The sequence below is a fragment of the Physeter macrocephalus genome, chromosome 5 (genome assembly GCF_002837175.3).
Source record: "Physeter macrocephalus isolate SW-GA chromosome 5, ASM283717v5, whole genome shotgun sequence".
Classification (NCBI taxonomy): domain Eukaryota; kingdom Metazoa; phylum Chordata; class Mammalia; order Artiodactyla; family Physeteridae; genus Physeter; species Physeter macrocephalus.
The window spans coordinates 10183410-10196881 of NC_041218.1; positions in this window are offsets into that span (position 1 = coordinate 10183410).

A 13472-nucleotide genomic window follows, 5' to 3' on the forward strand; every position below is an offset into this window, starting at 1 on the left:
GTTTATAGCAATACAATCCTACCTCAAGAAACAAGAAACATCTCAAATAAACACCCAAACATACACCTAAAACAATTAGAGAAAGAACAAAAAACCCCCAAAGTTAGCAGAAGAAAAAAAATCATAAAGATCTGATCAGAAATAAATGAATAGAAACAAAGAAAACGATAGTGAAGATCAAAGAGCAAAGCTGGTTCTTTGAGAAGTTAAACAAAATTGATAAACCATTAGCCAGACTCATCAAGAAAAGAAAGGGAGAAGACAAATCAATAGAATTAGACATGAAAAAACGAGAAGTTAACAACTGACACTGGAGAAATACAAAGGATCAGGAGAGATTACTACAAGCAACTCTATGCCAATAAAATGGACAACCTGGAAGAAATGGACAAATTCTTAGAAATGCCCAACCTTCCAAGACTGAACCAGGAATGTTAATGTTACAAAGTAAATATTTTAATAATTATTATATCCAAATAGTAAATTATTATAAGTTTATCTGGAATTTTCTGTTGTTTTTATTTTTTTAAATGTCTACACATGTTGTAGCAGAAATGGTCCCTATGCTTGCTTTATAAGAAGTTGCTTAGATGAATTCAGCATATGTTTCCTGATTGACTATTTATTTGCAAAATTTTCTAGACTCTTTAAAAGCTGTAAAGTTGAACAGAGTATATTTGTGTTCCCTCAATGAGCTCATATATCATGAAGGAAACAAGATATCTGTGTAAAAAACACAAAACAAATTATAAGTGCCTCAATGTTAATAAATCAGTACAGAAAAAATAATGTGCTAATTCATAGGTGGAGGAACAATATTAGACTGACATTTTATCACATTATTTGTTACCTAAATAACAAATATGGAAAAGTCAATTAAATCTTAAATAAGAAAGAAAACTCTCCAATATGCACAGGTGTCTATGTTAATTGATACCTGTGCAATACTTTTCAATACCTTCCAGTGGTTTGATTTTTTTCACCATGAGATAATAGAGGACATTTTGCTTGTTTCTCAGCACCTCTCTGGTAGCAGCAGCATAGTAAAAACACCAACATCTTTATGTCTTTTTTGAAAAAATGTGTATTCATGTCCTTTGTCCATTTTTAAAATCAAGTTGTTTGATTGTTGGTATTGAATTATATAGGCTCCTTAGATGTTTTGGAGAACCTCTAATCAGATATATGATTTGAAAAGATTTCCTCCTGATCCTTAGGTTGCCTTTTCATTTTGTTGATTGTCGCTTTTATTGTGCAGAAACTTTTTGGTTTGATTTAGTCCCACTCATTTATTTTTGCTTTTGTTGCCTAAGCTTTTGGTGTCATACCCAAAAATTCGTTGCCAAGGTTAATGTCGAGGATATTTTCTTTATGCTTTCTTCTAGGAATAGTTTTAGGTCTTACATTTAAATCTTTAATATATTTTGAGTTGGTTTTTGTATGCAGTGTAAGATAATGATGCAGTTTCATTCTTTTGTGTGTGGATATCCAGTTTTTCCTGCACCATTTATTGAGGAGTCTATCCTTTCCAAATCTATATATACTTAACTCTAGCCTATTGTTCATCAGAGTGTTTATTTGAAATTCTCTCCCATGGGATATACTGACAGAAACCATTTCCAAAGCCAAATAAATTTGGGGATCTCTGCACATTCTTTAGAGATTTTAATTGCACATTTACATATTAAAACCCTTCTGAACCCCTGCAGCAAAGACACCTATGTTTTATCCCAGTCTCCCAAAGCTATTTGCTCATGGATTTTTTAAAAATCTTGTGAGAATGTATTTGCATCCCACAAAGCAGTGTTCTGTGGAACGAGTTTTTGGGTAAATCACTGATTTAATCCAAAAAAATAGTAACTGAGTAGGTATTTTTGGTTTGAGTTGTAATGGGTCTATTTCTGGAATCTCTTTTCTGGATATTTTTCTATCTTTTCATTCATTGTACATTGTCTCAATCACTGTAGCTTTATAGAAAACCTGGGCACAAAATAGTGTTGATCTTACGCCTTTGTTGCTCTTTTAAAATACTGTTTTATCTACTTGAGATCTTTTGCATTTTTATGTAAATTTTAGAAGCAGGACGACAATTTCTTCAAATGCTGCTGAAACTTTGATTGGGATGACATTGAATTTATATATCCATTTAGGGAAAGTGAATATCTTAACAATATTGTCTCTATTCTAGCAAAATTTGTACTTGGTATATAACTCCACTCATGTTGGTCTCCTTAATTTATCTCGACAATGTTTTGTTGGTTTCAGGTATAGTTCTTCTACATCTTTTGTTGGATTTATTTGGGGACAATTTATGTTTTTTTGATGTTATTGTAAATGACATTTTAATTTTTTTCAAATTATTTGTTGTTAGCATATAGAAATACTTTAAAATTCTTTATATTGATTTTGTTTCCCACAAACTAAATTTACTTGCTACTTCTAGGAGTTATGTTTGTCTTAGTTTGCTAGGGCTGCCGAAACAAAATATCACAAGCTGAGGGGCTTAAACAACAATATTGTCTCCCAGTTCTGGAGGCTAGATGTCCAAGATTAAGGTGTTGGCAGAGTCATGCTCCCTCTGAAGGTATTAGGGGAAGATCTGTTCGAGGCCTTTCCCCTAGCTTCTGGAAGATTCTTTGCTTGTTGGCAGTATAACTGCAATTTCACAAAATGTGCTTTCTAAATGTATGTCTGTGTCCAAATTTCCCTTTTTATAATGACATCAGTCATATAAGATTAGTGGCCTACCTTTCTCCAGTATGATCTCATCTAGTTACATCTGCAATGACCCTATTTCCAAATAAGTCACATTCTGAGGTACTTGGGGTTACGATTTCAACATATGAATTTTAAGAGACAATTCAACCTATAAAAATGTTTATATATAGATTTCACAGGGCTTCTGTATGCACAATCCTGTTATCCTCCAACGATGAGAGTTTGACTTTCTCTACAATTCTGCCTTTTGTGTCTTTTTCTTATCTTATTGTCTCTAATATTTCCAGTACACTATGGACTAGAAGTGGTGAAAATGCCTATAGTTGTCTTCTTCCTTTATTAGGACAAAACATTCAATATTTTACCATTAAGTTTGATGTTACACATAGGTTTTTCATAGATATCTTATGACAGATGATGGAAATATTCTATTCCTAATTCAGTAAGATTTTTAAATGGATTTTATTAAACTTTTAATCCTTATTCTTCATATATTATAATGATCATGCAATATTTCTACATTATTGTGTTGTACTGTTAATTTTCAACTGCTGAACCAAGTTTGCTTTCCAGGGATAAATACACTGGGTTTTATATATGCCATTTATAGGATGCTGAATTGGATTTGCTAACTTGTAAAGGATTTTTGTGTGTATGTTCACAAAGATAATCAGTTTCTAATTTTACTTTCTTGTAATGTTTTTATCAGGCATTGGTATAGGGTGATGGGACATGAAGAATGAAATTAAAAGGGTTCTGGCCTCTTTTGCTTTATTAAAGATTTTGTGTGAAACTGGTATAATTTCTTCCTTTAATCATTGATAGAAATCACCTTGATAGATATTGATAGAAATTGAAGACTTCTGGGTCTGGAGTTTTGTTGGTGAGAAGATTTTTAATTAAAAGATTAGTCTTTAATTTATTCAAATTTTCTATTCAGTTTTCTATTTCAATTTTGTTTGCTTTATTTTTCTGGTAAATAGTCTTTTGATCAAGTGGGTATACTTATTTATTGTTAGAAAGCTCTTCAAAATACTTCTTTACATTTCTTTTAATGACTGTTGGATTTATAATAATGTCCTATATCTTATTCAATGCATTCATGAATTCTGTATCTCTCTTTAGTTTTTTCTCCCAGTCAGTCTTACTACATGCTTATAAATGTTATCAAAATCTCAAGGATGAGCTTTTGATTTGTTTTTCTTAATTATCTGTTTTCTATTTCATTACTTTACTCCCTTATTTTATTGTGATTATATATGTTTAATTTGTCCTTCTGTTTCTAGCTTCTGAAGTGAAAGCATAGATCACTAATTTTAATCTTTATCTTTTTTAAGTAGTCTCTTAACTGCAATGAATTTCCTTCTAATCACTGCTTTAGCTGCAATCTACAAATTTTAATATGATGTGTTTTGATTTTCAGCAGGCTTAAAATATTTCTATCTTTCTTTATGATTCCTTCTTTGACCCTTGTGTTATTTAGATGTATGCTGTTTAAATTCCAAACATTTTAGGATTTTACAGATATTGTATTCTTATTGATTTGTAATTTAACACTGTTATTGCCAGAAAACTTATTCTGTATGATTCTTCACTTTGTAAAGTATTGGGATTTGTCTTTTGGCCCAGCAAAGGACTATATTGGTTAACATTTTACATGCACTTGAAAAGCATGTGTATTCTGTTGTTGTTGGGTATAATGTTCTATAAATAACAATTAGATGGAAATAACCTAAGTGTTTGTCAGTGGATGAATGGAGAGAAGATATGGTATAAACACACACACACACAGTGTGATATTATTCAGCCATGAGAAAGAAGGAAATCTTGCTATTTGTGAGAACATGGATGGACCTTGAGGACATTATGCTAAGTGAGACAAGTCAGAGAAAGACTAATGTGTATGATATCTACTTATATGTGGAATCTAAAAAATCCAAACTAATAAACACAGGGAGTAAATGGTGGTTACTCGGGGTGGTGAATGGGGGAATAGGAGAAATGTTGTTTACAGTGCATAAACTTGCGATTAGTAGATAAATACGTCCTGGAGATCTAATGCACTGTATAGTGAATATAGACAATATTGTATTATAATCATCAAACTTGCTAATTATTCCCAGGACAAAAATGAATGATAATTAGGTGAGGTACTAACTATTGTTATAGTGCCAGTCATATTACAGTATACAAATGTATCAAATCAACATGGTGTACACCTTAAATTTATACAATGTTATATGTCAAATAGATTTCAATGATATGTAATAAATACATACATACACACAATCAATTTTGTCAAAAATTTTGGTAGTATAGTTTAAATCATATATCCTTACTAACTTGCTTCTGTTGGTTACTGAGGAAGAGGTGTTAAAATATTCAATTATGATTGTAGGTATGTATACATTTTTCTTTGATTCTGTTACTATTTTTTAGATATTTTTAAATTTTTTGCTTTAGGTACATATTCATTTAGGCTTGTTAAATTTTCTTGATAAATTGATTATTTTATCATTATGAAATGTCCCTTTTTATTACAGGCATACTTCATTGTATCGTACTATGCAGATATTGCATTTTTCACAAATTGAAGGTTTGTGACAAGCCTGTGTCAAGTATATCAGTACCATTTTTTTTCAACAATATTTGCTCACTTTGTCTCTGTGTCACATTTTGGTAATTTTCAAAATATTTCAAACTTTTTCATTATTATATTTGTTATGATAATCTGAGATCAGTGATCTTTGGTGTTACTATTGCAAAAAGATTACAACTCACTGAAGGCTCAAGTGAGGGTTAGCAATAAACTATTTTTAAATTAAGGTATGTACATTGTTTTTTTTAGATGTAATGATTTTGTACACTTAGACTATAATATGGTGTAATCATAACTTTTATATGCACTGGGAAACTGAAAAATTTTTATGACTTGCTTTATTGCAATATTCCCTTTATTTCAGTGGTCTGGAGCGGAACCCACAATAACTCTAAGGTACCTGTACTGATAATACTCTGTCGTGAAACCTACATTATCAGATACTAATCTAGCTTGTTTTACTATTAGTGTGATGGTTAAATTGTTTTGTCAACTTGACTGTGCCATGCGGTGCCCAGACATTTTGTTAAACATTATTCTTGGTGTGTCCATGAGGATTAGCATTTTAATCAATAGAATGAGTAAAGTGAATTGTTCTCCCTAATGTGGGTGGGCCTCGTGTCCAATAAGTTAAGGCCTGAACAGAACAAAAAGGCTGATGCTCCCCCTGCATAACTGCCTTTGAGCAGGGACATTGTTTTTTCCTGCCTTCAGAACTGAACTGAAATATTAACTCTTTGTAGAGCTTGAGTCTGCCTTCCTTCACACTGAAACTACATCACTGGTGCTCCCAGGCCTCCAGCTTCCCAACTGCAGATCTTAGGATTTATCAACTTCCATCATCAAGTAAGTCAATTCCTTAGAATATATATGTCGAAAATACACCAAATGGATGTGTGTTTGTCCTTTTGGTTCTATTTCTGTGGAGAACCCTGAAGGCTTAGTCCATCTGGGCTGCCATAACAATAACACAGACTGGGTGGCTTAAACAACAATCATTTATTTCTCACAGTCCTGGAGGTTGGGAAGTTCAAATCAAGGTTCCAGCAGATTTGGTGTCTGGTGAGAGCCCACTTCCTGGTTCACAGATGGTCATTTTCTTAGTGTCTTCACATGGTAAAAGCGGCAAGGGAACTCTCTAGGGTCTCATTCATATAGGTACTAATACTATTCATAAAGACTCCTGCCTCATGATCTAGTTATATCACAAATGCCCATCTCCTAATACTGTTACATTGAGGGTTAGGATTTCAACATTTGAATTTTGGTGGGACACAAACATTCAGTGTATAGCACCTAAATAATACACTTAATGTTTAGTGTTGTAAGTATCATAATGGTCTATGTTTTTATATTTAAATATGTAAATTTGCAGTGTCAACAGTCTTGGTAATTGTTTTTTTTTCCCTTTGTGACCATCTCTTCCTTTACAATGAATGTTTAGTCATTTAAACTTAACCCAAACCATATGAGCCCTTTTTTAAGTCAACCATCCTGATATTTGTTTTGTATTTTTCCCATTTGTGCTTTTATTCCTGTTTCTGCCTTCTTGTAGATGTACTGAATAATTTTTTAGTATGCTATTTTACATCTTCTATTCTCATCTTAGCTATGTTTCTTAGTTTTATTTTAATAATGATTATTCTAAAGATTAAACAATCGAGCTTAAAATTTAATTTCAAATATTATAAGTCTAATTTCACATCTCATTTATGTTTTATGCTTTTCTTCATTTGTTTTATGTATAAAACACTAGTATTTTGCCTAAAGTAGTAAGGTGCTTGTGAAAAAAAATAATATGAAAATAATAATTTCTTATACATATAATCACTATTCTAGTCTGTAGTTTAAGGTCTCAGTGTGATATTATCGCCCTTTGCCCTGAGGAACTTTTTATAATATATCTGTACATGCATGTCTGTTGGAGACAGTATTTCTCTTGTTTATGTTTCTGAAAATATCTTTATTTCTCTTTCATTGTGAAGAGAAATTCTGCTATATATGGAATTTTTTTCTTGCGCTAGTTTAAAATATTTCAATCTCTTTTATCCTCTCTCATTTTGAATGAGAAGTCACTCATCTGTCCTAAAGCTGTGTCCTTTTATGGACTATGACCCTCTTCAATCTATTTTTAAAAATTTCTCTTTATCTTTCCTAGTACCAGTATAACTACACTATGTCAAATTGTGGTTTTCTTGGCATTTATCCTGTCTGGGAGTCTCTGGGTTCTTGAATCTGCAGAGTGGTTAGTTTGTTCAATCTTGGAAAATTCCAGTCATTATCTTTTCTCTCTCTCTGGCATTTCAATTACATTTTATATTTCATTTCACATTGTCTGAAAGTCTTAGATTCTATGTTCCATTTTCTTAATTTTCCTCTCTTTTAGTTTCGATAATTTTTGCTGACTTTTCTATTAATCCATGGTCCTTTCTTCTGTTGTGTTCAATCTATTGATAAACTCAACAAATATAGTATTTTTCATAGCTAGCATTTTCATTTGGTTGTTTCTTGGGGGGGAGGGGGGATTTCATTTATCTTTGTTGAAATTTCTCACCTGTTAGTTCATGCTTAATGTGTTTAATATTTTTAATAGTTATTTTAAAGTCTTACCTGGTAATCTGTGAGTCTGATATTACTGACTGTTTTCCCCTTGATCATGGGTAACATTTTCTTTTTCCTTATCATGCCTTGTATTTTTTTAAACTGCTTGACATTATTTTAAAAATAATTAAAATAGGGACTTAAGTCATATTTATCCCCAGGAAAAGGCACATTGGTATCTTCATGTCACAGCTGTAGGCAGAGAGCTAAGTAAAGTTAATTTGCAGTGAGTTGGGTTTAAATTTTGTTGCAGGTTTGGTTATATTCATTTTCCCACTAGATGTGAATACTTTGAAGTTATGAATCACAACATTTCCTTTGCAGGGCTTGATATCTTAGAACAAATAAGACTCTAGAGATCTTTTAAGGCTATAGATATCTCCTTTTGCTTTACAGCTCAGGTGCCAGCTTTGCAAAGCATGGTGAATTCTCTATGATATACAATCTGGTTACCAGGTTTTGGATCACTGAGGACCTTTACTTTACTCTTTCTCCTTACTCCCAGCTCTCCACATCTTGATAGATCTCACCATTCTGCAGCACTACCTGCACAATTTGGAGATTCACTGCAATGCACTAAGTGGAGAGTCTCAACTATACATCTTTATTGCTCCTGTGCTCTACCACTGTCCTATTATCCAAGCATTTTATGATCTCTCCTGCCTGTCCCCTTCTCAACACTCCTCCCATACCTACTTCTATATCCTTCTAATGTGTATGTCAAGAATGCATAAATACATGTCTTTCCAAATTACAGAAAGCCCACTCATGCTTTTGCAACACCTCAAAGTTCCTGACTGTTACACTCAAGTCCCCATGGTAGTATCACATTTAACATTTATGGGTCAAAGAGGAGGTTCAAGCATTACTCAAATCCCTCAAGCACTTGGGAAAGTTCAATTGTTTACACACAACCACTCTTATATAAAGCAGCTTTTACACATTATCTGGTATCTGTAATTTGTGGGAGCTTCCAGTGCTCTGACTTCAAAATGACATTGTTGTTTGTTCTCATCCAAACTATCTTCACTCTAACATTTTATCCCATCACACTTTTCATTTTCTTCATAATGTGCAGAATCATGGAAAGTGCTGAGGCATTTCACCTCTCCCATGACAGATATCCCTTTTGAGAATTTGTATATTAACAGGTTTTCCTTTTGAGAATCTACTACAAAAATATAGTTTATTTTCTCTTTAGAGGATGGGGAAAGGTGAAATGCTTAACTGACACAGACTAAGAGGAAAGACGGAAAATTCACAGATGAATTTGTTTATCCTGCTATGCTACTATGCTTTTGTACATTCTGCTTTATATTTGGATTTTACTTTCTGCTATTATTTTCCCTTGGTATTTGAGTATATAATTACATGTAACTACTATCTATAATCATATATCTCCTCTTAAACTGTGTTATTGCACAAAGGACGGAGATAAAGGGATTTCCATAAGTAAGTCAACCCATTTCTCAGTGCTTCACACTTAGTAAGCAATGGGCACATGCTTGCTGAACAAAATTTCATCAAATTAGTTGTGTAAGTCGAACAGGCATAAACATAAAGGCAGAAAATATAAAATATCCGGTAGGTGTTAGATATATGCTAAGTGCTTTATGTTGTACTTTCCATTTTTGTTGTTGCTCTATAATTAGCATTTCCCCTAAAATTTCCAAATATTATTCTTTAATGTGAGTATTCTTTCAGTTGAATATTATATATTAGGTGATAGTGATTATATATGAAAGGAATTAGATAAGGAACTAGAGCTCAGAAAACACAGCAATATTCAGAAGCAAAAGGAAACACTGGGAACATAAATCAACTGGTCTTTAACATCATACTGTGCTGATGTGAATGGAATGTTAAATTCTACTTATATAGGATAAAAATTCCACTTAGAGGTTGTTAATCATTCCCATTTTTTATTACAATTATTGAAATTTAATTTTTGTACCTGAGAGCCCCTGTGTATAGGAAACATCTCTTTATTGTACCTTTGACTTTTACCCATACAGTTTAGTACCTGCTATTGTTCCTGGAATGACCCAAATGTAGGGGAAATATTCTAGGTGCATATTCTTCAGAGTGATCTTTTACTATTTCTATCTGATAATTTGATATGTGGGTACATTTAGCATAAAATGCTACTGCAAATTTAAGGAATTTCCCTGTAAATATGTTATATCCCCAAAGTGTTTGGACAAGGTACACACACACTTTTATAAAACAAACATTTTCATCCTTCAGGCCAATGCTAAGATACAGGTAAATATTGGGCTTTTTAAAACCTTATATTAATAAGAGTATTGAAAGACTGGAAAACAATATCTGGTGTTGGTCTGATACTTCCTGAACTGGATTACTTATGTCTAATATGTAGTACAATTTAATACTTGATAACCCAGGCGCTCAAAAATGTGCTCTAATACTATTAAAAATGCATTCTATGGAACATATTGGCAGGAGGGGTAGTCTGTGGGAAAGAAGTGGCGCATCCACTAAGGAAAAAAATCCCAATATTAATTGTGAAGGGTCAGGGAATAAACTGAGTTTTGAAATGAGACAGTGAAGTTTTGCATGCATGTTTTAGGGCCTGGTTGCTATTGTGCCTGAAATAGAAATTGTGAAGATACTTGGAGAAGGCTAATGGTGGGGACTAAAGTGGACCCTATTATAAGGGGCTAAGTAAGAACTCTGACATCATGTTTGGACCTATAGACCCTAAAAGTAAGTACTTCTTTTTTTTTTTTTTTTTAAAGTAAGTATTTCTAATAGCAGTTTTTACATTGCTCTCCATTCTGAATTTTTCCCAATTTCAAAACATAAGGGAAGCTTTCTAAAAGTCACAGCCTGGACTCGAATTATACTATGTATAATTATGTAAAAGAATATACCCCTCCCCAAGTCAGAACAAGGGCATCAGAAGAGGTCACTGCCAAGAGGAAAATAAGTACATCCAGTAAAGCATCAATATGCTGAGGCATACTCACCATCAAGGACAGCCACCGGAAGGACAGGTAATTTAAAGATCTGGAGTCTTGTCCAGGGGCATATGGATGGGAATTTATGTTCACTAGTCTCATTTGCCCCAAACATGTGAATTTCTCACAGGTTGATAGTGAGCTTCTATGCCATAATAACTTGTTTATATAAAAGAAATGTAATTTCATTTCAACAAGGCCAGTGACACATGAGGTACTTAAAAGAGAAATGATAGAGATAAAATAATAGATGCACAGCAAAGCAATGCATTTAAAGTGCTTTTAAATGTTTAGAAAAGGTAAGTAACATTCCCAAGGTCACTATAGCTAGTGACAGGAGGAACTGGGATTTGAACTCTCCAACCTGTGCTCCTAATGACTGTATACTGTTGATTTGGCAGTAAGCTAGGTAAGGCTCATTCTCCAATTTGAGAATTTTTAAAAAATATTTTACAGCACCCTACTTTTCAGGTTCCTGGCTCTCATTCCATTCCAGTTTTTCATCTTTTACGTAGTTCTAATGTAGAGGCTTTGAAATCCCTGAGGATAAATCCTATGCTAATTTTATCTTTAAAACCCTACTATTTAGCAGAATGGCCAATACATTGTAACCATCAAATACATGTTTCAGGCATTTGAGTCTGTAATGGAGCCTTTAACTGCAGTGAAAATTCAATGAGTTCTGGTTCAAGATGGCACCTTAGGAGGAGCCTAAACTCACCTCTTCCCATGGACATAACCAAATCTATAGCTACATATGGCACAATTTCCTCTGGGAGAAAACCTAGCTGAGTCACTTCTATACATTGGGTGAACAAGAAAAGAACTTACATTGAACTGAGTCACAATATCACCATAAACCCCATACCAGGAATGGCAACCCACCCTTGGAAGAGAGCTCAAAATCCTAAGTTTCTCACTGAGGAGCAGAGTTTAAACTCCTTATCTGGCACTCCAACTTTTAAGACCTGCACCTGCGAGATGAGCCCCCAAAACATCTAGCTTTGAAATCCAACATGTCTTGCATCCATGATACCCACAACACCATAGCAAATTGAGTTGAAGAGTTCAAACTCTGCATACTTTAAAAGCTGCTGCCTGTGGTTCTGGCTTCTAATTAACCTAATCTAGGTGCTAAGATCCTCCCCTTGGGGACAGTGACAGTTGTTGGCACACCTCCTACTACAGGGACTTACACACAATAAAATAGGCTGCTTGGACAACCATGAAGATTTGAGAGACAATCTCAAAGAACTAGGGAAGAAGTAAGGTACACCCCTTACATGAGATCATTCCAAGTCTCAGAGATGTGGTGTTTATCTAATGCACAGAAAGCAATACAGGGAGTAAAGGAAAATGAAACAAAAGTATATGTTCCAAATGAAAGGATAAAATAATACCTCAGTAAAAGACTTTAATGAAGAGGAGAAAAGTGATTTACCTGATAAAGAGTTCAAAATAGTGGTCATAACAGTGCTCATCATGCTTAGGAGGAGAAGACTGTATTTAAAAAGTGAGAATTTCAACAAAGAGAATATATAAGAAAGTACCAGTAGGAGTCACAGAGCTGAAGAATACAATAATACAACAGCAGAGTACAAAAGCAGAAGAAAGGATCAGTTAACTTGAAGTCAGGGCAGAGAAGTCACCCAATCAAAGCAGAAAAATAAAGAATTAAAACACTGACGATAACTTAAGTGGACGAACATTCACACTATAGGAGTCCCAGAAGGAAAAGAAAGGGGCAGAAAACTTCCCTACCTTGGCGAAAGGAACACATCCAGATCCAGAAAGCTCAGAGAGTTCCTAATGAGATGAACCCACAGAGACCTACATCAAGAAATATTATAATAGAAGTATTAGACGTTAAAGACAAAGGGATAATCTTAAAAGAGGCAAGAGCAAAACACTTGCTACCTGCAAGGGGGCCCCCATTAGACTACCAGCAGATTTTCTAGCAGAAACTTTGCAGCTCAGAAGGGAGTGGTAGGATATATTCAAAGGACTGAAATTTTAAAAAGTAACAACCAAGAATACTCTATCCAGCAAAGTTATTCAAAATTGGAGGAGAGAGAAAGAGTTTCCAGCAAAAGGTAAAGGAGTTCATCAACATTAGACTGGCCTTGAAAGAAATGTGACAGGGACTTCTTTAAGATGAAACCAAAGGGTGTAAATTAATAACAAAAACATAAGAAGGTATAAATCTCACTGGTAAAACTTAATATATAGTAAAGTTCAGAATAATCTAATGTTGTAAAGGTATTGGGTTAATCATTTCTAAATCCAGAATGAAGATTAAAATACAAAAATAATTCAAATATTTGTTCATTGATATACAAGTTAAATGATGTAATTTGTGACATCAAATACATAAAATGTGTGAAGGATGAGTAAAAATATAGGCTTTAGAATATATTTAAACTTGCTATTAAAATAGACTGTTATAAGTGAGGTTTTTTTTACATAAAATGTGTGAAGGATGAGTAAAAATATAGGCTTTAGAATATATTTAAACTTGCTATTAACTTAAAATAGACTGTTATAAGTGAGGTTTTTTTTTTTTTAATGGTAAC